Here is a 24,785-nt window from a genome sequence, read left to right as displayed (position 1 = left end):
CATCAACAGTAGGGGGTAAAAAGATTTTATTTTAAGTACTCTGAAAAGCCCCATTACCACACCTACGCCTGGTGAATCTTCCATCAGATGAAAAGCAGTAAGGTGTGGTTGTCTGTGATACCATTAACACTTCCTTATAAATGTGAGACTTGGCCATCAACCAGATGGGAATCCAAAACAGAACTGTCTGCCATTTCAACAACTGGAGGTAAGCAGGGTAATAACAAAAGCTAACAGACAATGAAAGAGTGGAAGCTGGGGTAGACTGGCTGAGGGATGGTCAAGAGGTTATAACAGAAAAGGACTGGCTGGGTCTGAGTAGCCTACTATCGGGCTCAGAATGAACTACAGGAAACTCAATTTGACTCTCGAGAAAAGACAAGAATATGCACTTTGGAGACACAGAAGAAAATAAAACCACAGGAATGAATGTAATTCCCAGGAACGGCATAAGACAAAGGGTGCAGGACTAAATGCAAAAGGCTTAAGCTTTTTTTCAAACCAGATTCCTCAGAAAACTTTTTTTTTAATATTTTATTTATTTTTATTTAACATGTATGAGTATATTGCAAGCTCGTAGGTAAATGCACCCGTCTTGTGCAGTGACCACGGAGGTCAGAAGAGGGGCATCGGATTCCCTGGAACTGGAGTTTCGGACAGTTGTTAGCGGCCATGTAGATGCTGGGAATCAAACCCATGTCCTCTGCAAGAGCAGTCAGTGTTCTCAATTGCTGAGCCATCTCTCCAGCCCCTAGAAAACTTTTTGACAGGCAACTTCAAAGCAACAAGCACAATAGTTTTTATTACAACCTCTGTGTAGGAACTGGAGAAATGGATCAGCAGTTAAAAGTATATGCTGCTCTTGCAGAAGACTCAAATTTGGTTCCCAGAACCCATGCTGGGCAGCTCTCAACTGTCTGCACTTGCAGCTCCAGGGTATCCTGACACCCTCTTCTGGCCTCATTGGGCACCCCCACCTACATGGTATACACAGATACATATGCATCATACACATAAATTAAAAAACAAAATTTTAAGCCTTGTGTAAAGTGAGCACGGTACACATCATTTATAAACATTCCCAATATTTACATTGTACATTAGCATTCAAAAGGCCGCAAAAGTCCATAGAACACTATTAAGTTACCAACAAAATCAAATCCTACAATAAATTTTCCAGTGGAATCATCTCCACATTACAAAATTTATAAATGGTCAATGCAATTCTCATTGAGAGAGGGTAGAGAAAAAGACACACAAATATTACTAGCTCCAATTTAACTAATCTGAGAAGTTCTTGGTAGGAATTTGACCCCCAAACATATTCTACAACAGCATGTGCCTTAACCATTGAACAGGTTTGAAAACAGTAATTCTGGAGTCAACTGACCTTTGTCAGGGCAATGATGAACCTGATGGATCTGGAAGGTCCTAAGGGAATCCAGGTAGATCACCCCTCTACACAGCAGATTCATGGGGAGCTAGGGTATATAACTCAGTGGCAGGGTGTATATTTGGCATCCACAAGCTGATGGAATTGATCCCCATAACACCAGAAAGCCAAAAGGTATTTTTAAAAATATTCTGGATTAGTTTCTATTTTATGTGTATGAGTGTTTTGCCTGTATGAACGTAAGTGTACCCATGCTTGCAGGGCCTGTATGAACGTAAGTGCACCCATGCTTGCAGGGCCTGTATGAACGTAAGCACCCATGCTTGCAGGGCCTGTATGAATGTAAGTGCACCCATGCTTGCAGGGCCTGTGGAGGGTAGAAGAGGGTGTCGGATCCCTCAGAACTGGAGTTACAGAAGGTTATGAGCCACCATGTAGGTGCTGGAAACCAAACCCAGGTCCTCTGCAAGAGCATCAAGTGCTCTTAACCCTAACCGCCAAGCCATCTCTCTAGCCCTCCTACATAACTCTGTTCCTGTTCATCCTTCACAACTCCTCAGTACAAGCCTCCTCTGAAGAGCTCCCTCCCACACCTAGGTTTATGCCCTTCAACATTTGTTCACCCTACTGCTAGCTCTACAAACATTTGTTGAACAACTACTCATCAGCCACATTCAAAGACAGAAATATATCTTTGTCCCCACTGGCTTTGGAACAAAGAGCCAGTTAGTTTTTCCACTCATATTTCAGTTTCTTTGATGACAAAAATAATATACTGATAGTAACAACATACACCCTGTGGTTCTGAGAAGAGAATCCACACAAAGCACCGATCCACAAGGTAAGATGCTCAAATGAACATGAGTTAACATTGCTGAGAGAAATTATATACTCCACCTGTTGAAGCCCACAGCAGAGGTTGCCAATGAACTTTTGCTTTGCTGAAAAAAGTTGCCGTTTCTTAAGCCCACTTTCACTCCTTTAAAGACCCTCGGCCTCAGGTCAACTAACATTCCTCAGACTACAGAAATATGGTCTCCAGGTTTCTGCTTCAATCTACTAGAGCAGGCACTCAGACTCTGAAAACAATCAAATATTTGATGAGCACAATCCATTAGAATTCATTTTTGATTATCCACTAATGTTTTCATCTCTCACAATCCAAGAGCACATATTAAGAAGGCAGACTGATAAAGTTCTTATTGATGGTTTTTCTCTTTTGCTGCAGGGTTTCACTGGTCTCAAACTCACAGAGATCTGCCTGCGTCTGTCTCTAGAGTACTAGAACAAAAGTCATGCACTAACCATGCCTGACCTAATCTTTTTTTTATTTGTGTGTGTATGTGGACACACCCGCCTGTCTGTATGTGTACCACGTGAGTACAGTGCCCAAAAGAAACCAAAAGAGAGCATGGGATCTACTGGAGCTGTAGTTATAGGTGGCTGGCTGTGAGCTGCCCAGTGTGAATGTTGGGAACCCAATACAAGTTCTCTAAAAGAGCATCATGCGGTCTTAGCCACTGAGTCATCTCTCCAGCCCCTGCTTTTTTGCTTTATTGAGACAGGGTCTAGATGTGTATGACAGGCTGACATGGAACCCACTACATAATCGAGGCTAGACTGAAACTTCCTAAGAGCTTGAACTACCAGTGAATGTCCAGCTCATGCAGTGCTGGGGATTGAACCTAGGGCTTTGTGCAAGCTAGGCAAGCAGTCCACCAGCTGAGCTTCGTCTCCAGCTCTCTTAATTACATTTTTTTATTGTATGTGTATGAGTGTTGTGCATGCATGCAGGTATATATGTATGCATGTATGTGTACCCGTGTTGTGCAATGCTTTGGTGACCAGAAGAGAGTGCCAGATCCCTTGGAACTGGTATTAAGGACATTTGTTAGCTGCCATGTGGGTGCTGGGAACCGAATCTTGGTCCTCTGCAAGAGCAGCCAGTTCTCTAAACCATTGAGCCATCTCTCTGGCTTCCTTAAATACCTTTTTGTTTTTTTGTTTTTTTTGGTTTTGGTTTTTTGTGGGGTTGTTTTGTTTTGAGACAGGGTCTCCCTGTAGCCCCAACTGGTCTGGAACTCATTATGTATATAGACCAGGCTGGCCTTCAACCCAGAGAGAACTGCCTACCTCTGCCTCCCAAATGCTGGGATTAAAGCATGTACCACCACACACACCTTAAATACATTTTTTAAAAGGCTACTCTTTGGGGGCTGGAGAGATAGCTCAAAGGTTAAGAACATTGGCTGTTCTTGCAGAAGATCCTGGTTCAAATCCCAGCACCCACATGGCAGCTAACTGTACCTTTAGTTCCAGGGGATCCGACAGCCTCTTCTGTCCTCCACAGGCATTGCATGACATGGGTGCACTCACCTACATGCAGGCAATACACGCATACACATAAAATAAAAATAAAGTTGTTTTTTTTTTTTTAATAAAAAAAAGGCTACTCTTGCTGGGCGTGGGGGGGCACGCCTGTAGTCCCAGCACTTGGGAGGCAGAGGCAGGCAGATCTCTGTGAGTTCAAGGCCAGCCTGGTCTACATAGTGAGTTCCAGGACAGCTGGGGCTACAGGAAGACCCTGTCTCAAAAAAGACCAAAAAAAAAAGGCTACTCTTTGGGGTTTTGTCTTAATTAAGTAGTAACTCCCTCTCTCCCACATAACAGTACCTTTATATTCCTCCTTTCATCCCAACATTCTCTTAAAAGAAAATGCAGGAATAAAAGATATGTCTACAAAGCCTTAAGATGTCAATAACATAGACAGCATTTGCAGACCTTACTCATTTTCGTCATATAATTAAGGGGTTTTTTTTTGTATCATTTTTATTTTATGTGTATGAGTATATTGCCTGCATGTATATGAGTGCACCCCTGTCGTGCAATGCCTTGGAGGTCAGAAGAGGACTTTGCATTCCCCTGGAACTGGAGTTAAGGACGGTTCATAACCACCATGTGGGTGGTGGGAATCAAACCTGGGTCCTCTGCAAAAGCAGTCAGTGCTCTTAACCACTGAGTCATCTCTCCAGCCCCTAGTTAAGAGTTTTAATCTGGGGTTGTGCTGGCCTAGTTACTAGCTAGGGAGTTACTAGCTATATGGCAACTGGAATTGACTAAATAAAATTAAAAGCCAGTTCCTTAGTCGCACTCCCCACATTTCAAGTACTTTCCAGCAATGTATGGTCCATATTAGAGACAGAATATGGCCATCACCATAGAAAGACAATTTACATTGGTCTAGAGCTGAATGTATGTAAGGAAAAATATTAAGACTCCCATTTCATCAATAAGCCACTCTCTTTTAACCTACATTAAGTGCTTCAAATACAAGAATATTCATCAATCTGACTTTTACTTCTGACTCTCACAATGGCAATAGATTACAATTCTTAGAAAAGACAGTGAGAGTCCCACAGCAATCTAAGCCTTCATTCTTTCAGCAATCTATACAGCTTGACCTATGAAAAAAAGAGCAAGAAGGCATTTTGCTCCACTACACCTTTGCCTAAGGCAGACATCTGCCAAGTTTAGAGTCACAAGTTCCATTATCTTACATGGTTGGCCAGCACTCTATAAATTCTCCTTTCCACAGCAAGCTTCTCTGCCTCACTCAACATATTATACTATCACTCTAAAATCAGAGTTAAGAGTCTCTGGCAGGCAGGGGATATGCAATGATAGCCTAAAACACCGAGAGTCTGTCCACGCTTAGAGGACTCCTGTAATCATATCCAACAGTCCTGTGGGTGTGCACAGGCAGGGTTCTGCTTTCCTGTGAAACTGAAGCTTTTAGCAACCTGTGTTTTCCATCGCTTATCTCTCAAGAATGCTGAAATATGGCAAAGCACTCCATGAGCATTACATTAGTCTGACCTGCCACTCGCACTGATTATCACAGGCTGCTTATACACAGAGAGAGAGGCAGTAAAAAGAACTCGTGTGTACACATGCTTCATAAACTCTCCTCAAAACTCTGAACTATAAGGTTTCTGTAACATAATATGATGGTACTGGCTTTTAAACAATAAACTAAGAAGCTCTGTTTGAGGGGTTGGGGAAGGAGCTGTAATCCTAAGACTATATCCTAAGAGATAAAAGTGCCACAGGGATAGTGGTCATATGACACAAAGGCCCTTTTCAGGAAGGACTAGTGAGAAGTTAGGAAAGCCAGATAGACTTGCTCAGTAATTACCACCCCCCAGGTTTTTGGTTATTTCACTACAAGAAGAAAAACACACACTTTGAGTGTACAAATTGTATTTCCCTGGAGCACTCGCTTTTCTGCTCTGAGGTCCCAGGTAGCCATGATCCCTGAGAGGAAAGGTCAGTCACCTGCCACCAGAAGCCAAAAAGTGAGCAACTGTTCTCTCCAAAGAACCAGTGAATCTGAGGCAATAAGCAAAACTAAGGTGATAGTAGATAAATAGAATTTCCCCAGGGAATTCTGGCTTGACCGCAAAGGATTATAGTAGGACTCTGACAACAGGAAGGGGCAATTTAAGAACAAGGACACAAAGTCCTATGGGTGAAAAATTAAAAGGAGAAAAGAGCCTGGAAATTTTTTTTCACTTGAGTAGGCAGGAGAAACAGAACTGTGGGCTCTGAGGAAAAAAGGAACTGGAGTCTGTGAAATGTAACAGCTCTGTTTAAATGGGTCCTTGGGAGAAAAAGCACTCAGCCAGGATGAAAAGAAAAGAAAGAATTAGCCAACATTCAGCTCCCCCTCAGGAGTGAAGTGTGAGCACCCACACTCTGCTCATGTTCAGCTCAGATTAGAAAGTGCAAAAAGATAACCGTATAATCCAAGAAAAGGAGATACATAAATGTATAGGGTTTTAATGAAAACATTACTTGCACTAATCTTGCATTAATTCCTGTGTCTTTTTAATGGGCAGCCTATACAAGCGCTAAAAGCACAAGTCCAATTTTTCAAAGGCTCAACCACCTGCCTTGGTGCAGCCAGAAAAGAAGAAAATATAAAACAGAAAAATCAGAAACAAAAATCTGTAAATGTTTTATAAAAATAATTATGAGCACCAACAGCATCAAAAGAAAGAAATGATAAAACTGGGGAGGTCCCAAGAAACAAATTTCTTAAGCTTTGAAAACCATTTGTCTTTCCCAACTCACATAAAACAGGAACAGCAACCATCGAGAGAGGAAACTGACCGGAGGGAAGCAGGAGACAACAGTGAACTGCTCACAACGCTCTGCAGTGTGGCAGGCCTCCCAGCTGCACCAGGCAGGAATATTATACAAAAGGAAAAAACTACATGGACCACACAGACAACCATGCATACACTGAATTATTTATAATAATCAAGGAATTTCCATTAATATTTTCATCAGATGCTCTAAATCTAAGGTTTTGGAAGCTACTGCTTACCTGTTTTATAAGATAAGTCATCTTGTTATTTAGTTTAACTATGCTTTAATTTCTATAGTAAATATTTAACTTGAGACCATCTAATGTAGCAAAAGGACAAATATTTACTAAGTTTAATCATTCTCTATATATTATTCTACTTCCCCTATAACTATAAAATGTGAGATGAGACCCAAAATCCATGCCTAAATTTAGCAAGAGATGAAAATATTCTTTTAAATGTATCAACAAAATTTTAAGGCTGGATTAGCAGTCTATTCCATGGGCCTTCTACTGCTAAAGAGAACTTTAGAATACTGTATCAGTAGACAGGAGTTTTAAATACTAACTCAAATAGCCACTGTAGGTTTCCTCCACTCCCTTCTCCCCATCCCCCCCTCTCTCTGTATGTGTCTTTTGCTGCCTACCCACAGAGCCTCACACAGAGGCAAAAGCTGTACCACTGAACTGCACTGTCAACTATATGATCACCATAGTTTCTCACAGATTCCAGTAGAAATCAGATCCTTAGTTGGAATTTTAAAAGCAGCTTTAGAAGTGGGACAGGAATGAAGGGAAACTTAATTGTTTTCTATGCTCATCCATAGTGCAAGAGGTGGGTGATTACAGTAATTCAACTTGGCTTTTTGAAAATAAGCTCTTAAGTACAATAAACTCCATCCAAAGCAGAAAATATTTCCATACACTCACCTCATCATGATCTTGAAAGCCTCAGTGAAATGGGCTTACTTAAATCTGTATCTCTACTTCATGCTGACCCTAGCCCGTTCTGGAAGGTAGGGATTTCTGCCTTTCTCACCTGCAGGCTTTCCCCTCTGTCATAGCATGAGATCAAGTTTGTCTAGTCGAGTGTGACAGGGACTTATCTGTTCCTTTCTTTGTACTACTGGTAGTCTTTAAAAAACCTAGGCTCTATGCACTACTTAATTTCTTGACTAACAATTCATGGAACACGACACAGTAAATTCTTCACAATTCAGTATAAACTGTGCTAATGAGTTCTTAAGCTACACAATCAGTTTCTGTACTGGGGACTATGAAAAATTGTCATGATGCCAACGTTAATAATATGTCTGAGTTTTACCATCATAATGTTTCTCAAAATGATTACAATCACCTATCATTTTATTTTTATTTTTCCTGGTTTGAGATTAAAATGTTCCCTAATGAAGACTTACAATATACAGGTGATGAAACCTGTTACCTACAAAATAAAGATAACTAACATCTTTTTTTTTTTTTGTCTTTTTGAGACAGGGTATCCCTGTAGCCCCAGCTGTCCTGGAACTCACTATGTAGACCAGGCTGGCCTTGAACTCACAGAGATCCTCCTGCCTCTGCCTCCCAAGTGCTGGGATTAAAGGCGTGCGCCACCACACCCAGCTCACTAACATCTTTATATCCAGAAATGTGGGTCTGTATATAATAATTACTTAAGAATACTGGCTTTCTGCTGCGCATGGTGACAACAACTTGGGAGTTGGAGGCAGAAGGATTAAGAATTCAAGGTTACCCTCCCATACTGAGAGTTCCAAGTCAGGCTGGGTTAAATGAGACCCATCTCAAAAACCCAAGGAAAAAACAAAAATCAAAACTGGTTCTAGTAACATAACCTGAATAAACTCAGATAAACCTCATGCAGGGTATTCAACCACATCTTTCACATGCCTGAATTCAATCCAAACAGCAAAAAATCCTGAGTCTTAGATAACTGAGTCAACAGTAGGAAATAAAAACATTTAATACTATGATTTGATATAAGAAAAATATCTGGGGTAAACCCAGAAATTCCCATCACAAACTAAGCTCCATTTACCAACTTTCTATACCCCTCCCTTTCTTCTCTTTTAAAGAGGTATATAGAATCAGCAAGATGGCTCAGCAGGTAAAAGCAGCTTAGCAAGCAAGCCTAGCAGCCTGAGTTTGATCCTTGGAACCCATGTACAAAAGCAAAAAGGAGAGAACTCCACATGACATGTGTGCACTGGAACATATGAGCACACACACACTGTAATACATACATAAATAAACAAACATTAGAAATGAGATATAGTTCTGTGGTAGGGAACTTGCACTTGGCACATGCAGTGGCTCTGAATTTGAACACCAGCAATGTTGTGTGTATGTGTGTAAGACTTAAAAGTCTAAGCTTCGAGTGAATTACTTTATAAGCCAAAGTAAACAAACATTACACGTTTATTTGGTTTGCACTTTTGGTTTTGGGGGGTACAAAGTTGTTTGGTTGGCTGATTTGGTTTTTTGGGATACAATTTCACTATGTAGCCCCAGCTGGCTGTGCAGACCAGGCAGGCCTTTATCTCACAGTTATCAGCTTGCCTCTGTAGGAATCAAAGGTGAGCACCACCACACCCTACACATATTAGGAATATTTTCAGTGTGAAGAGCCTAAGGCTGTTGAAGGAGAAAGTTGGCCCAGCACAGCAAGGTCACACAGGCACCTGGAACTCACTGAAGATCAGGCTGACCTCCTCTGCAACTCAGAGACCTGCCTCTGCCTCGAAAATGCTGGGATTAAAGGTGTGTGCAACTATGCCTGCCCTGTTTCTATTACTCTAGAAAATACAGAAGTTAAAAAAAATTAAAGTCAATTAAATTATAGAGAACTTGGATAAAACATGTCAACATATGGTATGATTTTGATCTTAGAAGAAACATCAGACAATGAACTAGATAAAAATACATCTATATGGTTAATGTAGGTCACTTACAGTAAAAAAGCAACCATGTATGTGTGTATGCTCCTGTGTGTGTCAAGATTTAGCATAATCCAGAGAAGCCATGAAATTTTTAACTATTTTCAGATACATTCACCCACCAAAGATCTGGAAATAAACAGTGGCTGTGTGCATCATTCTGAGGCGCCACAGAACCCTAGCTGTCACTGGAGCAGGCTCTTCCTTCCTTGTGCTTGCTATGTTATTAGATACTCAGAAAAGTGGAGTAGTAGAGAGACTTCCCAATGGATCAAGTGTGATGGAATGGGGGGGCAGGGACAAAAGGGGAAGCCTATAAAGTACTTTGAATGCAAGTGGATTTGGGTTTGGCCTTAGAGAACATTCTTAAAAGTCTTGCCCTATTGCCAGCTAGCCTTGAACTTCCAATCCTCCTGGCTAAGCCTCCAGAGTGCTACGATTTCAGGCACATAACACCATGCCTGGCTTAGTAAGTTTTTTGTTTGGGAGTTTTGTGATGCTAGAGATATAACACAGAAGCTTGTGCATGTGAGGCATGTGCTATGTCACTGAGCAACAGTATTTTGAGGCAAGGTCTCAACCTAGCTTACCTTCAATCTCACTCTGCAGCCCACCCAAGGTCTTGAACTTGCAATTCTCCTGCCTCACTCTTGAATATCTGGAATTACAGGTGCGTACCACCACACCCAATTAAAGTTTTCTTTTTTGTCTGAGACAGAGCTAAGGCCATGAAGCCCATCCTAGCCTCAAATGTCTTATATAGCCCAGGCTGGTCTCAAATTTGCAATCCTCCTGCCTCTACCTCCTGAGCCATCACATTCAGATCACCCTTGAACCAGCAGGGAACCAACACTAAACATTTGACCTACTCTAAGCACTTGGGAGGTGGAGGCAAGATGATTGGGAGTGTAAGGCCATCCTCTGCTACAAAACAAGCTTCAATTCCCGCCTGGGCTATGTGAGAGTCTATCTCACACACCAGAAAAAAAAAAATGTTTAAAGAGGGGACAAGGGGGGTGTATCTAATCTGAGACATAAAGGCTGATGCCTCTCTAGTAACAGCCATGTCTAACACTTGGAACCCACCAAATGTAAAAACAATACTTGAGGAAAGTTGCAAAATATGCTAAGTGAGATTATATCCCATTTTCATAAGCTATTCATAACCTCTCTATCATGACTTGAAAGAAGTCATCAGTCACTGAAGGATTTAATAACTTCAGGTTGACTCCTTTTTGGCAGATCACTGTAAACAAAGGCCGGGTGTGAATGTGTTAAGCCAATTTTTTACTGAAATCCTGAAGCATCAATTTACTTAGGTTTCTGTCACAAAAGTACAAATTTACACATAAGATTATGTAGGGGTATACAACTAGAAACCAAAAAGCACTATAGAAAAATCTATTCCTAATTACACTGTGGTAACTGCATGACTCTGTGAATATACTCTTTAAAAATACACATTCATGCCAGGCATGGTGGCACACACCTTAAGTCCCAGCACTCGGGAGGCAGAGGCAGGCGGATCTACATAGTGAGTTTCAGGACAGCTGGGGCTATAGAGAGACCCTGTCTCAAAAAAGATGAAAAAAATACACATTCATGTATGTATGGTCTTGAAATGCATGAATAAAGCTTGCTTTCAGGAGGGGGGAGGGTCTTTTTAAGACAGGGTCTCCCTGTAGCCCCAGCTGGCCTTGAACTCACTATGTAGACCAGGCTGGCCCTGAACTGATGGAGATCAACCTGCCTCTGTAATAAAGCTTTTTTTTTTTGTCTTTTTTTGAGACAGGGTCTCCCTGTACAATCACACCCAGCTTGTAATAAAGCTTTTTTTTAAAAAAATCTATCCTGCCAGGCATGGTGGCGCACACCTTTAAAATCCTAGCACTTGGGAGGCAGAGGTAGGAGGATCTCTGTGAGTTCGAGGCCAGCCTGGTCTCCATAGTGAATCCAGGACAGCTGGGGCTACAGGGAGACCCTGTCTCAAAAAGACCCAAAAAAAAAAAAAAAAAAAAAAAATCTATCCTACGGTTGGAGAGTTGGTTAAGTCAGCGGTTAAGAGCACTGACTGCTCTTGCAGAGGACTCAGATTTGATTCCCAGCACCCACATGGTGGCTACAAACCATCCTTAACTCCAGTTCCAGGGGAATCCGAAGCCCTCTTCTGACCTCCGAGACATGGCACTCACACACATGCAGGCAATACACTTGTACACATAAAATAAAAACAGTAAATAAAATTAAAAAAAGAAAAATCTATCCTAGCTGGGCGTGGTGGCACATGCCTGTAGTCCTAGCACGTGGCAGGCAGAGGCAGGTGGATCTCTGTGAGTTCCAGGACAGCTGGGGCTACAAAGAGACCCTGTTTCAAAAAGACCCCCCCCAAATCTGTCCTAAGATTTAATCTCAAAGGAATAGAGTGTTTTTTATGATTACAAAATAAAATCTGGCTTTTTTTAAAAATTATTTTGCTAAAATTTTAATGGAAATAGAGCAAATACAATATGTTCTGGTGGCTTATAAACTTTGTAAAGACCCAAAATTCATTCAGAATGAACAACAGAGTCTGAATTATGGCTTGGGGTTATAAGAGTTTCCCCCTCTCCCCTCTAACTCTTAAATGTTCTATTTTCTAAAGCTCCTGTTTTATCCATTCATGAAAAAGGTCCTCACATCACCTTGACTAAAGTGAACAGCAATCGGCTGGCTGCAACACTAACTCACACATCCTACCAGATACTCATCAGCAACACAGGACACCTGGACCACAAATAAAAGGATGCTGTGCACATCATGAGCCTAATTCAGATATCACATTGGTTGCAATTAGGGCACCTCATGGAAATTTCACACTTCAAATCTACCAGTAGACCAACGAATTTAAGTTCTAATTTCTTCCAAGGTAAGAACAATAAACTCAGTAACTTCACCAACATTTCATTTCCCACGTCAGAAATGTAAGAAGTAGATTTCTCAATCCTGAAAGAGGATAAGCACAGTGACAAAAATAAATATGCTGTTCTCTTAGCAAAGGGCTAGAAGGTTGTATCTGTGGAAGGAGCAATGGGTAGAGACATCAGAAAACACACCAAAGGAGTTTAGCACTTTCAAAATGGAAAATGATGAATGTGGGCATCAATATACTTCAGGAGACTTGGCTTTCATCTTTTTTAATATTACATTTTGTGTGTCTACCTGTCCATCTGTCTGTGTCTTTATCTGTGTACACATAGAAATCAAAGGACAACTTGCAGGAGTGGGTTTCTGAGATTGAAGTCAAGTTGTCAGGCTTTGGTGACAAGCACCTTTATCTACTGGGCCATCTCACTGGTCCATGGCTTTCATCTTATAACCAGAGAAGCATGTTGTGTTCTACTCTTTTTTAACAAGGAGTCATGAATCTGAACCAGAGTTCGATGAAAGTGGTTTAGTAGGTGGAAAGCGTTCTCCAAATATAAATGAAAATATAATCCTCATTTCACTCATTTTTGGCTCTGACTCTGTCCTCATATGACACGACAACTCTGATCTCTGGTGGTGGTGGTCGCGTGCGTGCATGCGTGCGTGCGTATGTGTCTGCCACCCACACGACTAATCCCATCAAGGCATTACCTCCAAATACATTTGGATTAGACCTGGAACACTTGGGGGAATACAGTTCAACCCAGAGTATCCCCCTACATGAATCTTTTATTGTCTTTGGGTAGAAATCAAACCTTTGTACCTATCTATATCTGTACCTATCTACAGAGAGACAGGCTGGGGCAGGAAGTTGGAGATTTAAAGATGATTTCCTTTTAGAAGTGCTTGAGAGCTATGTCCTAAGATTCACATACTATAAAATAAATTTTCAGCTGAATCAGAGCACTAGGGTGCTGACACTAGCTGAGATTTACTAGACACTCACCTGGGCCAGGCACTGCTCTAAAAGCTTTCCATTCACCTTTGAGGCTGCCAGAAGTAAAGATGGTATACAGAAGAGGACCTTGAACACAGGTTTTCTCAGTTGGTAAGGACTGTCTACTCTACATAGACTTTTCCTTGAAACAAAGGAAAACTGCAAGGAGAGAATTCAAGATGAAACCATGAATAAAGTGGTACATAAAACATATGCACTGAGGTTCATTTCATACCTTGTATTTAATGTGGTCAGAATTTTATGAGCAAATAGCTCAAAGGCACAAAGGAAAACTGATCAGTTACAGCATGTTAAATCCTTTAGTTCAAATAAGCTGTTTAGGAGTGAGATCCTTCTGGTACCAAAGCTGTGAAAAGATTTTTCTCTAGGTCCTCCTGAAGACAGCAGGCAGGCAGGAGGCCCTCAAGAAACAATGCCAAACATACAAGCAGTATTTTCTGCAAGTCTCCAAACAAGTCAGGGGCTACAAAACAATTCAAGTAGAGCAAATATGCCCAAAATAAGAGCCATAAGAGCTCAGGCTCAGATTCAGGGCTCACTTAGAACAGTTATTCTGAATGTCAGATCAAGACTGAGCTTCCAAGGCTCCATATACCGCCTGCAACACTGAATTCTGAGTATGTATACAAATGATTGTACTCTGTGTTCCAGAGGACAGGTCATGTATTACAAAAATACTCAAAGAAGCCTCTAATAAAAATAAAGAACCTAGACTGAGGACATAGCTCAATTCAGTCATGAGTTTAGTTCACATGCTAGAGCACCTGCTAGCACATGAGACCCTCAGCTCCTGGAGAAGCAGCAGGAGAAAGGGCTGAATATGGTGGTGCACACCTGTAATCCTAGCACTCAGGGGGCAGAGGCAGGAGAATAGCAAATTCAAGGCCAGTCTGGTCTTCATAGGGAGCTCTAGTCAGCCAAAGCTATACAGCAAGACCCTATCTCAAAACCCTGGTACAAGCAGGAACTCATAGCGGAAATGATAAGCAGCATAACCACAGAGATCCCTTCTTACATCTTCAGAACACGACTTTCTGTACTGATGGAGCACAGTGAGGTTGGTATCAAATTCTAGGCAGCCACAAGTGCTAAATCAAAAGGTTTGAATAAACATAGCCAGACGTAGCTCTAACCTCTTACAACTGCACAGTGGCCAGACGTGGTAGATCAGGTACATAAACCAAGCACTCAGAAGGCAGAGGCAAAAGATAAGGAGGATAAGGAGTCATCCTCTGCTACATAGCCAATGAGTGACAGGCAAGACTGGGCTATATAAGACCCTGCCTCAAAAATAAAAACAAGGGCTGGGGAGGTGGCTCACAGGGTAAAAGAACTTTCTTCAAAAGCCTGACCATTTAAGTTCAATTCTCAAAATCCATAAAAAGGTAGAAGGAAACAAATGACTCTACAGAGTCTACAGAGTCTGACCTCTACACAGATACAGATCATACATATCACACACACACACACACACACACACGCCTACACAACAGTAATAAACTTAAGCTAGGGATAGTGGCGCACGCCTTAAATCCCAGCACTTGGGAGGCAGAGGCAGGCGGATCTCTGTGAGTTTGAGGCCTGCCTGGCCTACATAGTGAGTTCCAGGACAGCTGGGGCTACAGGGAGACCCTGTCTCAAAGAGACCAAAAAAAACATTGAGGCCAGCCACCCTGTTTTGTCAAAGGGGAGGGGGGCGAGGGAGGGGGAGGGAGGGGAGAGGGGGGGAGGAGAGGAGGGGGGAATATGAATATATGAATCCGGTATGACAACTGAGGGAAAAGAGCCCCTAACCTCAAACACATTTAGTGAACATTTCATTACTGAACTTATTCAACGTGAGAATTATGCTGGGTAGAAAGAGCACAGCCTATGAAAGAAAGGCAGCCAGGCAGACAGTAAAGAATGGATACAGAACTGGGTTGGGGATGTAGCTCGATGGTAGAGTTCTTGCCTTGCATGCATGAGGTCTCAAATCCAATATCCACCCACTCCCAGACCCTCCAAAAATATTCATAAGGTAAAAACTCTCTCATAATTTCTCTAATTACTAAATATCCCACTAGTCAAAAGAAAAACACTTAACAATTTTTTTATGTGTATGCGTGTATTGCCTGTGTGTAGGTAAGTGCACCCGTGTTGTGCAATGCTGAAGGAGGACAGAAGAGGCTCTGGGATCCCCTGGAACTAGAGTGGAGTTATGGACAGTTGTTAGCTGCCATATGGGTACTGGAATTCAAACCCCCGTCTTCTGCAAGAACCACCAGTGTTCTTAACCACTGAGCCATTTCTCTAGCCCCACAACTACAAATTTAATTAATAGGTAAATATACATGTCTTGCTTCACTCATACCCCATACACACTTAAAATTCTTTGAATAACCTGTGCTTCATCCCCAGCACTAAAAAAAATTTTTTTAATTAATTAATTAGTTAAATTTCTGGGCAACATCTGAAACTATTCTTCTATATTACAATTAATTAGTAAAAAATGTTCATTTTACGGGGGTTCATTTTACTGGGGCTGGAGAAATGGCTCAGTAGTTAAGAGCGCTGACTGCTCTTGCAGAGGACCTAGAGTCCCAGCACCCAGATGGTGGCTACGAACCTTCCTTAACTCCAGTTCCAGGGGAATCCGAAGCCCTCTTCTGAACCTCCTTGGCATGGCACAACACAGGTTCACTCATATACATGCAGAAAATACACTCATACACATAAAATAAAAATAAATATTACAAAATAAAAATAAACCCACTCATCATGAAGACTAGATTTGGATACTGTGATAGTGTTAACAGCCAAAATCTAGAATCACGTGGTAGACAGCCTCTGGGAGTGCCTGTGGAGGAATTATCAGCACTGTAGTGATGGGGATAAAAGACCTGCCACTGTGGGTGGCACCCTTTCCTAGTTAGAATACAAGATGATGTAAATGGAGAAAGAGGCAGAGGGAGCTGTGGCAAACATTGTCTCCCTCTGCTCCTTGACTGAGGGTGCAACATGAATTCCCCAGCATGAGGGACTGTAATAACTTGGAACTTTGAGCCAAAATAAACCCTTGCTCCTTTAAGTTGCTTTGGTCAAAGTATTTTACCATAGCAACAGGAAAAGAAAGACAGAAATTAAAGTTCTGTCTTTGTTGGCCGGAAAGGTAATGCCCAAAACCAGCTACAGAACACTCACCATGTGCTTACACATACCTGACCCTATTGGCCTGTATATGGCCAATATGTTTTAATGTATATGTATGTTTTAATGTTCAAAGTACTAAGACTAATAAACCAATAAAACCACGTTTGGATAAAAAATAAACAGAATCTCTCCAATCTCTCTCCTGAGACAACTCCATCTAAAAGAACCTAGCTAATTCCTTCTGTCCTTTGCACAGAGAATAAAGTCTGAGAAACCCTAAAGACCACACTAGAGGTAACACCTTCAACTGTCGCTTACTCAAAGGCACATAAGTGGCTAATGCTGCTGAGGTTCAAGCCCAGCGGAGACCTATTTCTAAGGAGCTATTTTTAAATTATTAGATAATCTGGTGACCTTGTGGTGAAGGCAGCTGTGAACTCAGCAGCACACACCACCTGGAGGCTTCTGGCTTGAGTTATGTTTCAGATGCACATGGTCTACTTTGTTCTTCTGAAGCTCAATAGCAACACACAAACTGACCATCTGTAAAAACCAAAACTGTAAGAGCTCTATGGAAAGCAGGACATGAGAAACAGGTTTAACTGTCCACTGAAGAACTGAGCAATTAGTTCAAACGCTAACGGCATAAATAAACTTTATATAAAGATCTGCTGCAGTTATCCACAAGATTCTTAAGTCTCACACATAACTTGCATTAATATTAAAACCCTTCCTTCTAAAAGAACTCAAATCCATTATTTTATATTATCCTCCAAACCTGAGCCTTCAGCTGTTTTTTTGTTTGTTTGTTTTTTGTTTTTGTTTTTTTTTTTTGGTCTTTTTGAGACAGGTTCTCCCTGTAGCCCCAGTTGGCCTGGAACTCACTATGTAGACCAGGCTGGCCTTGAACTCACAGAGATCCACCTGCCTTTGCCTCCCGAGTGCTGGGATTAAAGGAGTGCGCCACCACGCCTGGCTTGCACTTTGTCTTTTTAGCATTGCCAGTGCTTAAAATAGTACCTAGCACATTGGTCCTCACTACACCAAGTACCTACTGATAATTGCCAGTTGTGTCCTAAGCACCTCTGTAGTGTGCTATGGTTTGAATTTGATAGCCCAGCGGTCATGTGGTGTTGGAAGGGCATAGAAGGCAATTAGGTCATTCATGAGAGGATTAATGTGAGTGTGGCTTTTGTCAATTTAACACAAACTAGAGTCACATGGGAAGAGGGAACCTCAATGGAGAATTTCCTCCACCAGATAGGCCTGTGGTGTGTCAATGGTGCATTTTCTCCATTGTTGCTTGGTGTAGGGGGTCCCATTCCACTGTAGGCCATCCCTGGGCAGGTAGAGCCTGGGTTGTATAAGAAAGGCAGTCAAGCAAGCCAGGGGAAGCAAGCCATAAGCTGTCCCAGCACGGTCTCTACTTCAGTTCCTCCCTCCGTGTTCCTTCCTGCTTGAGCTCTGCCTTGGCTTTCCTTAAAGATGGACTATAACCTGTAAGCCACATAAACCCTGTCCTCCCCAAGCTGCTTTTGGTCAGAGTTTAATCAGCATTAGAGAAGCAGACACACAGTGGGACCACCCAAGTAGGCCAGTGTCCTGAGAATGACCCCTCATGCTGTCTCCCATTTGCTCCCAGACCCTTTACCTCTGGCTATGGGACAAGGCTCTCACCAGGATCATGAGCCAAATAAATGCCTACTGTTTTAAATCACCCAGGCTAAACCAAGCATGGTGACACACACCTACAATTCCAGCACTTGGGAGGAAGGGACAGGAGGATCAAGAACTCAGATCCAGCCTGTACTACATGAGACTGCCTCAAAAAATAGTAATCAATGAATAAAAACACATAAATCACTGTTTCAGTATTCTAGAACAACAGAAACACCTACCTTGCAGGTGTGTTCATCATTGTCCCATACTGAAGAAATAGAGAAGGAACCTATTTAGGTCTCCCAGTGGGTGGCGGAACAGGAGTAGAACTGAGCCACACAGCTACTGACTAGCCCTCAATATTAAGTGAGCTCACCTACTGTACCCTAGGAGCTCCCAGTGATAGTACTGCAAACAGAGTACCTGCACCGTACTGCAAGTAAGCAAACAAAAGAACACAACTAGAGAAGGGCTGGAAAAGTGGCTTGCTTCCTAGTTCATAAGCAAGACTAAGTTCACTCCCTAGCACTTACGAAAAGGAAAGCACAAATGATTAAGCGTCTGTTGGCTTTTCCTGATAATTAAATGTCAATATTATTGTTTTAATGTTTTTCATTATAAATATATGTCAACTGTGTCATAGCTTAATTAGACTTTAAAGGACAAGTGAAAGACTCCAATCACCATTAATGTTTGGAATCAAAAGCCATGTGTCAATAATAGTAAACAGCTTACAAATGAACTTGTGAAATAATCTGCTTGGACTGGCCCCAGGACATTTCTCTACTTCTGTTTTCACTTGAATTCAGCAGTGTCCTGCTGCCAACACAAATCTTTCCATTTCCTTTTAATTAGATAGTATCCAGACAAGTTATACTGAAATTATCAGGTTTTCTAGAAAATATGCTATATTTCCTCATTCCAAGTTATTTTAAGAATTTGTTTCTCTTCAATGACTTAAAGAATGTCTCCATCTGAGCTAAACTCTTTTTCCACACTACCACACAGCTCACCCCTCCACCAGTAACAAGATACCACACTCACTTAAACACGCTGACCAGGTTTGTTTCACTGGCTGCTTTTGAAAACACACTATACACTCTGAGAAGACAAAAGTGGTACTTACAGCTCTGTACAGTTCTATCTTCTCAACAGGAAGGCAACAGTAAAGAGACCAGCCCCAGAGAAAGGGGTCGTTCTCATGAAAGCCTATTCCAACGCCTTCAGAGCCTGACTTTGTCACAGGTCTATAGCCAAAGATTTACATCTACTCAACCTTAACGTAAATACTTTCTAATGACTGGGAGTCAAGAACACATTTTAAAATTTAAAGTTTCCCACACATGGCCCTGAACAGAAACAGTTCTAAACCTTCTATTAATCATCTGGCTCAGACCAAACTGTGGTCAGTGTCTCTTCTAGGTTCCTTTGGTACTGGGTAAGAAGAGATGAGACACAAAGGGAAAATACTGTAGTCACTACCATTTATTTGTTTTGAGTTTGACAAACTAAGCCCAGTCCAGGGAACAAAGACTCTCTTCGCCTCTCTTTTTAAAACAAAATAGTGGCTTCCTGTTATGATTCCACTGGCAGCAAGCAAAAATCCTTCAGCCTTAGAAAAATAGGGTAAATATACCTACTAATGTTACAGGATTTAACAATTTCCTCAAAAATCAAAAATAAATCTCTCACAATTCGAGAATAAACAAAAGCTTGTTTTGTTCTAGCACTTGCTCAAAAGCAATCATAGTGGCAACCGGAGAGGGATTATTAAGAAACAACCAGTCAAGTCCACAAAATCTACACTGTAAGATAAACTACCCTACAGGCACAGCCAATGCAGTCTGACCTAACAGCTGTACACAGTTGCACTAATTAAAATGAAAAGCTGGTCTGCCTAACACATAGGCAATTCACTGACCCATACTGACAAGTTGACAGGGTTCACCGCCATCCATACTCTTCCCAGGCCTGACCTACAATGTAAAAAGTAAGCCAGCATGTAGCTGAAAGTGTCTGAATGTTTACACTCACACACTCTCTCCTAAGTATTGCAGAAATAACCACAAGCATAAAGCCTGGAGCACGTCCTATGGACTATACAGGCATATACACAAAACACAGCCAAGGGCTGCTACATTACACCAGTTCTGGTCTCAACTCATAAATGCAAAACCAAAGAACAAGGCAAAAATCTGAAAGGCCTTTTTCTGGAACCTTAGGGTGAATGAATGTGGGTTAAGTCTTTAAATATATTATTGAACAGGTCTCATTGATGCATCACTTTCAACAGCCACGGGGAGGCAAAAAGTGTAATCTTAGTCAATTCTATCGTGCAAGGAGATCAAATAGCATTTCAAGAGCAGCCCGCCAAGCATGCACGCCTGCCAGAGCACAATGAGCACTCAAGGGCTCTGGAATGAAACCACCTTCTACTGGTCTCAGAGATCTATAACATAGTTTAAACAGCACTAAATTACAGAGCTGGGAAAAAGAAAAAAAAAAAAAACAAAAAAAAAACTGGCTCCAAACTGGTGTGCTCCATTATCTGCCCCTGTGTTATTTTCCTAGGAAATGTAAATATTCAGAAAGATAACTGCCCTTTAGGTCCCAAGTCTACACATGCTTGAAAACGAAGGGCTGGTTGTGTTTCTAGCAATAACTGCCCACAGAGTGGATTGTATATTGTTCCCATGTGTAAGGAAGAGTCCACGTCATGTCGACTTTAGATTTGGAGTTCCCTGAAGAAGGGAACAGGAACTCAATACCTCCATATACCCACGGTACTGTGGCACAGAGTTTAAGGTCTTTGTCAACTCTATTCTCAGCTTCTCCTCAAATGTCTCAATCTTGAAAGCACACAGGAACACAATTTCAAAGGGAAAATGTAACCTCCCAGCTGACCCCCAGTTAATTCGCATACCATTTCTTAGATTTGCCATATGGCTGAAGGAGGCCTCCAGCAAAACGTGTGGCAGGGACACTTAGGCAGAGAAGACAAAGTAACCTATTACAGTTTTTCTCTGGGATCAGAAAGTGGTCAAGCAGGTTTGTCAGAGCTGCAGAGGGCATGAGAAGGTGGCAGGAAAACCAGCAGCTCATACAAAACACTGACAATTTAAGCCAGATGCAACTTTCAGGGCCACCCCAGACATCAGCTACTTTGGCCCAAGAGGTAAATCACACACACTTAAGTTGACCAGCATTTCTCTATAAATTAAATTTGTGGAATTCATTTTATTTTTCAACTACTCCCAAATAGGGAGTGAAGTTTCAGATCAAACAGCTACTTTTGCATTGCACAATGCTCATCTTCAAATAGGCTTTACTTTCGAAAGGGGAAAACACACACACACACCCTAGTATTTTGGAATTGTTTTGTTTTCCTCTCTCTGCTCCAAATATGTTTCCTGTTCGGTTTACTTGGTTGAAATTTCCAGTGTTGGGACAATTTACAAATTAAGACTCAAATCCCAACTGAAGTGCAGGGGGTACTTGAATTACTGACTCCGGCTCTTTTAAGTCATCCTAATTCCCAGCATCGTTCTCGGGGCGGCTGGAACACTCCAACACCCACCTCCGTGAGCCCCGGGCCACACTTGCGCAACTTCAGTCCGACACCCGCGTCCCTCGCAGCACGAGGCCGCAGCCACTTGCCTGCAGCCAGTGGAGACTGCTAGCCTGGTCCTCCTCGTCCAGCGGCCACAAGGTGAGGCAAACTCCACGGGGCAGGGGTAGGGCAAAGGGGCAGGGGCAGGGGGCAGGGGCCGGGGGCGGGGTGGCAGGCTAGGCTTGAGCCAGGAACTGCACTTCCAAACAAAAGGAGGCCCGGGCACAGCGGGGAGGCGACGCAGGCCTGTCCCGCAAGGGTCCTAGCGGGACCAGCCGTGGCCACGGCCCCGCCCAAGGCTGGGGATGCCGCTCCGCCGGCTCAGCTCTCGCTCCCGCAGCCGGGCCAGCTCTGCCACATGCCTCAGCCCCAGCCGCCAGGGGAGAAAGAGCAGCCTCCCGCGACGGCGGCCGGCAAAACCCGGGCCGGAGCCCGCCCTGATCCGCGCGCCAGGCCCGCTACAGCCGCGGGCACGCGCACACACAATGCCCGCCGCAGATTCCTCCTTCCTCGCGGGCCAGTCTCCACTTCCCCTAATTCTTCTCCCTTTCCCGACAGCCGGAACTGGGAGGCTGCGTGATGAATGGCAGCCCTTAATAGCGTGGTCGGCTAGAAAATGCATCTGCAAGCAAGATACTAAGAGGTAGCGCATCACAGTGTGCGCTCAGCACTTCACACAGCCTCAGCTGCCTTGGCCCGGGAATGCTAACACATGCCAAAGACGATGGTCAGACACTTGCTTCCTAGCCGCAAGGGAGAGCGGCACTGCACCTGTTCGGCATCCGACATTTCTGACCCCAAAGTCCCTTAAAATTTAGGAATTTTCTGTAAATCACTTGTTAAAAAAAAAAAAATCTCCCAAATCCTTATGCAAAAGAAAATAACGATCCACTTGCTAGAGAAAATGCAGGTTAAGTTGAGCTTGACTGAAATTCACCTAAAAAATCGAATGCACATTCCACATCCCCAGGGTCATGGGGCTTTAAACAGGTAACTCACCAGCAGCTACTAGATTCCAGACGCCGTCATTAATTCAATTTGTATGTACATCTAAAGAGAATTACCAACTGATGGTTTCAAACTGGTGTCTTCCTGCCTCTCAATGAAGTCTGGTAAAAACATATCAACTTGCTAAATTTTATCAAAATTAAATTGAACTACATATATACCATGTATTTCAAGATTATTTGGTCCTGTTAAATAAAATGCTGTAGAAATTCTTAAGTATTCCTAAAAGAATATGAATTCAAAGTATTAAGCTCTGTGTCAACCCAAGTTAGAAAGTTGCAGTTCAAATTTAAAGGACACTTTCAGCATTTGCACTGCACCTCTCACCTCCAGGCAAACTTTCTCAAATAGTTTTATAAATGTTAATTACACCTTCCAAGAGTACCATAAATTTGCTGCTTTATTGGGCACTCTGTTCAGCAGAGAAACTTAGACAAGATTAAAGTGATTTGTCCACAGTGTCTCAACAAGGTAAAGGAGGGTAACAGTAGAATCCAAATTAACATAAAAATTTGTTATTTAAAGGCCTGCCCCTGTGGTTTTTTGTTTGTTTGTTTTTGTTTTGGTTTTTTTTTTTTTTTTTTTTTTTTTTTTTTTTTGGTCTTTTGGAGACAGGGTCTCCCTGTAGTCCTAGCTAACCTGGAACTCACTATGTCGACCAGGCTGGCCTTGAACTCACAGAGATCCACCTGCCTCTGCCTCCTGAGTGCTGGGACTAAAGGTATGTGCCACCGCACAGGTCCAAAGGCCTGTCTTTTAAAAGGGAAACTCCACCACAAGAACAGGAATTTCTATGTGAAACTCCTAACACACGGCACACACACTGAGGAGAGTTGATGGAACATAACACCCCTGCCAACCTGCAAGGTGGCTATGATCAATACAAATTGGAGGAGATCTACAGGGCAAATCTACCTCCATCATAAGTTACACGAAACACCATTCCTCAGTGAAACCATCCTGAGGCTTGAAAATCTCCTTCATAACAAAGTGGCTCTGAGATTACTCCATACATGTCAGAGATGTAATTGATCCTAAAGCCTAGCTGCAAAAGCTACTCCTGTCCTTGGACATACTTCCAACTTTCTAGCTAGTTACATCCCAACTCAAGGCAAATCCTTTAGACAGTTTGTTCCCCAGCCCCACACACAGACCATGGAGATCAAACTTCTTTGTGCCAAGAAAACTTTCAGAGAATATACAAAATGAGTAAATAAGGTCACTGCCCATAATCTGGTATTCACAGAGACTGGTGTGCTTAATACCTAGTTTTTGATGAGGAGCAATCATAAAGAACCTTTCCTGACAGAGCCCACTGACTGGAAGGGCTGGTTCACACTGAGCTGGAAAATGCTGAAGAGAAAAACCAAACTGTAAATTCTGAACTCATCTGACCTCTAGCCTCTGAGGAATTCTAAACGCTTTGAAAGCATGTTTTGTTGTTGTTGTTGTTGTTGCTATTACAGTGATTCGGGGGGCAGGGTGTATGCATGCTTATGTGCCACAGTGTCCATGTAAAGTCCAGAGGGCAATTTTAGAAGTCAGTTCTCTTCTTCTGCCATGGGGATGGAACTTAGGTCATCCAGCCTGGCAACAAGTGCCTTAATCCACTGAGCCATCTCACTGGCCCCTGACAGCATTTAATGACAGAGTTCTTAGCTCTTCTTTTGGGCTCCTTCTCCAGCCACACCCAGGGCACCAACATCCAGTTACACTAGTAGCTAGTTCTACTTCCTCCTGCATCAGGACTGTTGGAAACCTGTACTCCTTCTTCCAGTTATATAACCTCCCTGCAGCATCTCAGGTAACTACCTTTATGTGAATAAGCATCATCTTCTATCCACCTTAGAAGTCTAATAAAGAGGCCACCAAGACAACTCAGCAGCTAAGAACACTTGCTGCCAAACCTGAAAGTCTGAGTTCAAAACCTGGGACCCAAATAGTGAAAGGAGAGAGAA

At 42.4% G+C, this 24,785-nt stretch overlaps 1 protein-coding gene across 4 annotated transcripts in view; it reads right to left on the bottom strand.

Moving 5' to 3' along the window:
* The window catches only part of LOC103732256 (arginine-glutamic acid dipeptide repeats protein-like), a 258,810-nt gene that overhangs the window by 126,309 nt on the left and 107,716 nt on the right, over positions 1-24,785 (bottom strand). The window contains exon 1 of one of the 4 annotated variants that reach the window (XM_008830812.3): positions 21,787-21,889. The exons of the other annotated variants lie outside the window; for them this stretch is intronic. The gene's annotated coding sequence lies outside the window, so the exon portion shown is untranslated. Of the gene's footprint in view, positions 1-21,786; positions 21,890-24,785 lie in introns of those variants that run through there. 4 annotated transcript variants of the gene reach the window in all.

The sequence above is a fragment of the Nannospalax galili genome, unplaced genomic scaffold, assembly GCF_000622305.1.
Source record: "Nannospalax galili isolate Female #2095 unplaced genomic scaffold, S.galili_v1.0 scaffold2135, whole genome shotgun sequence".
Classification (NCBI taxonomy): Eukaryota; Metazoa; Chordata; class Mammalia; order Rodentia; family Spalacidae; genus Nannospalax; species Nannospalax galili.
This window is presented reverse-complemented; position numbering and strand designations above follow the sequence as displayed.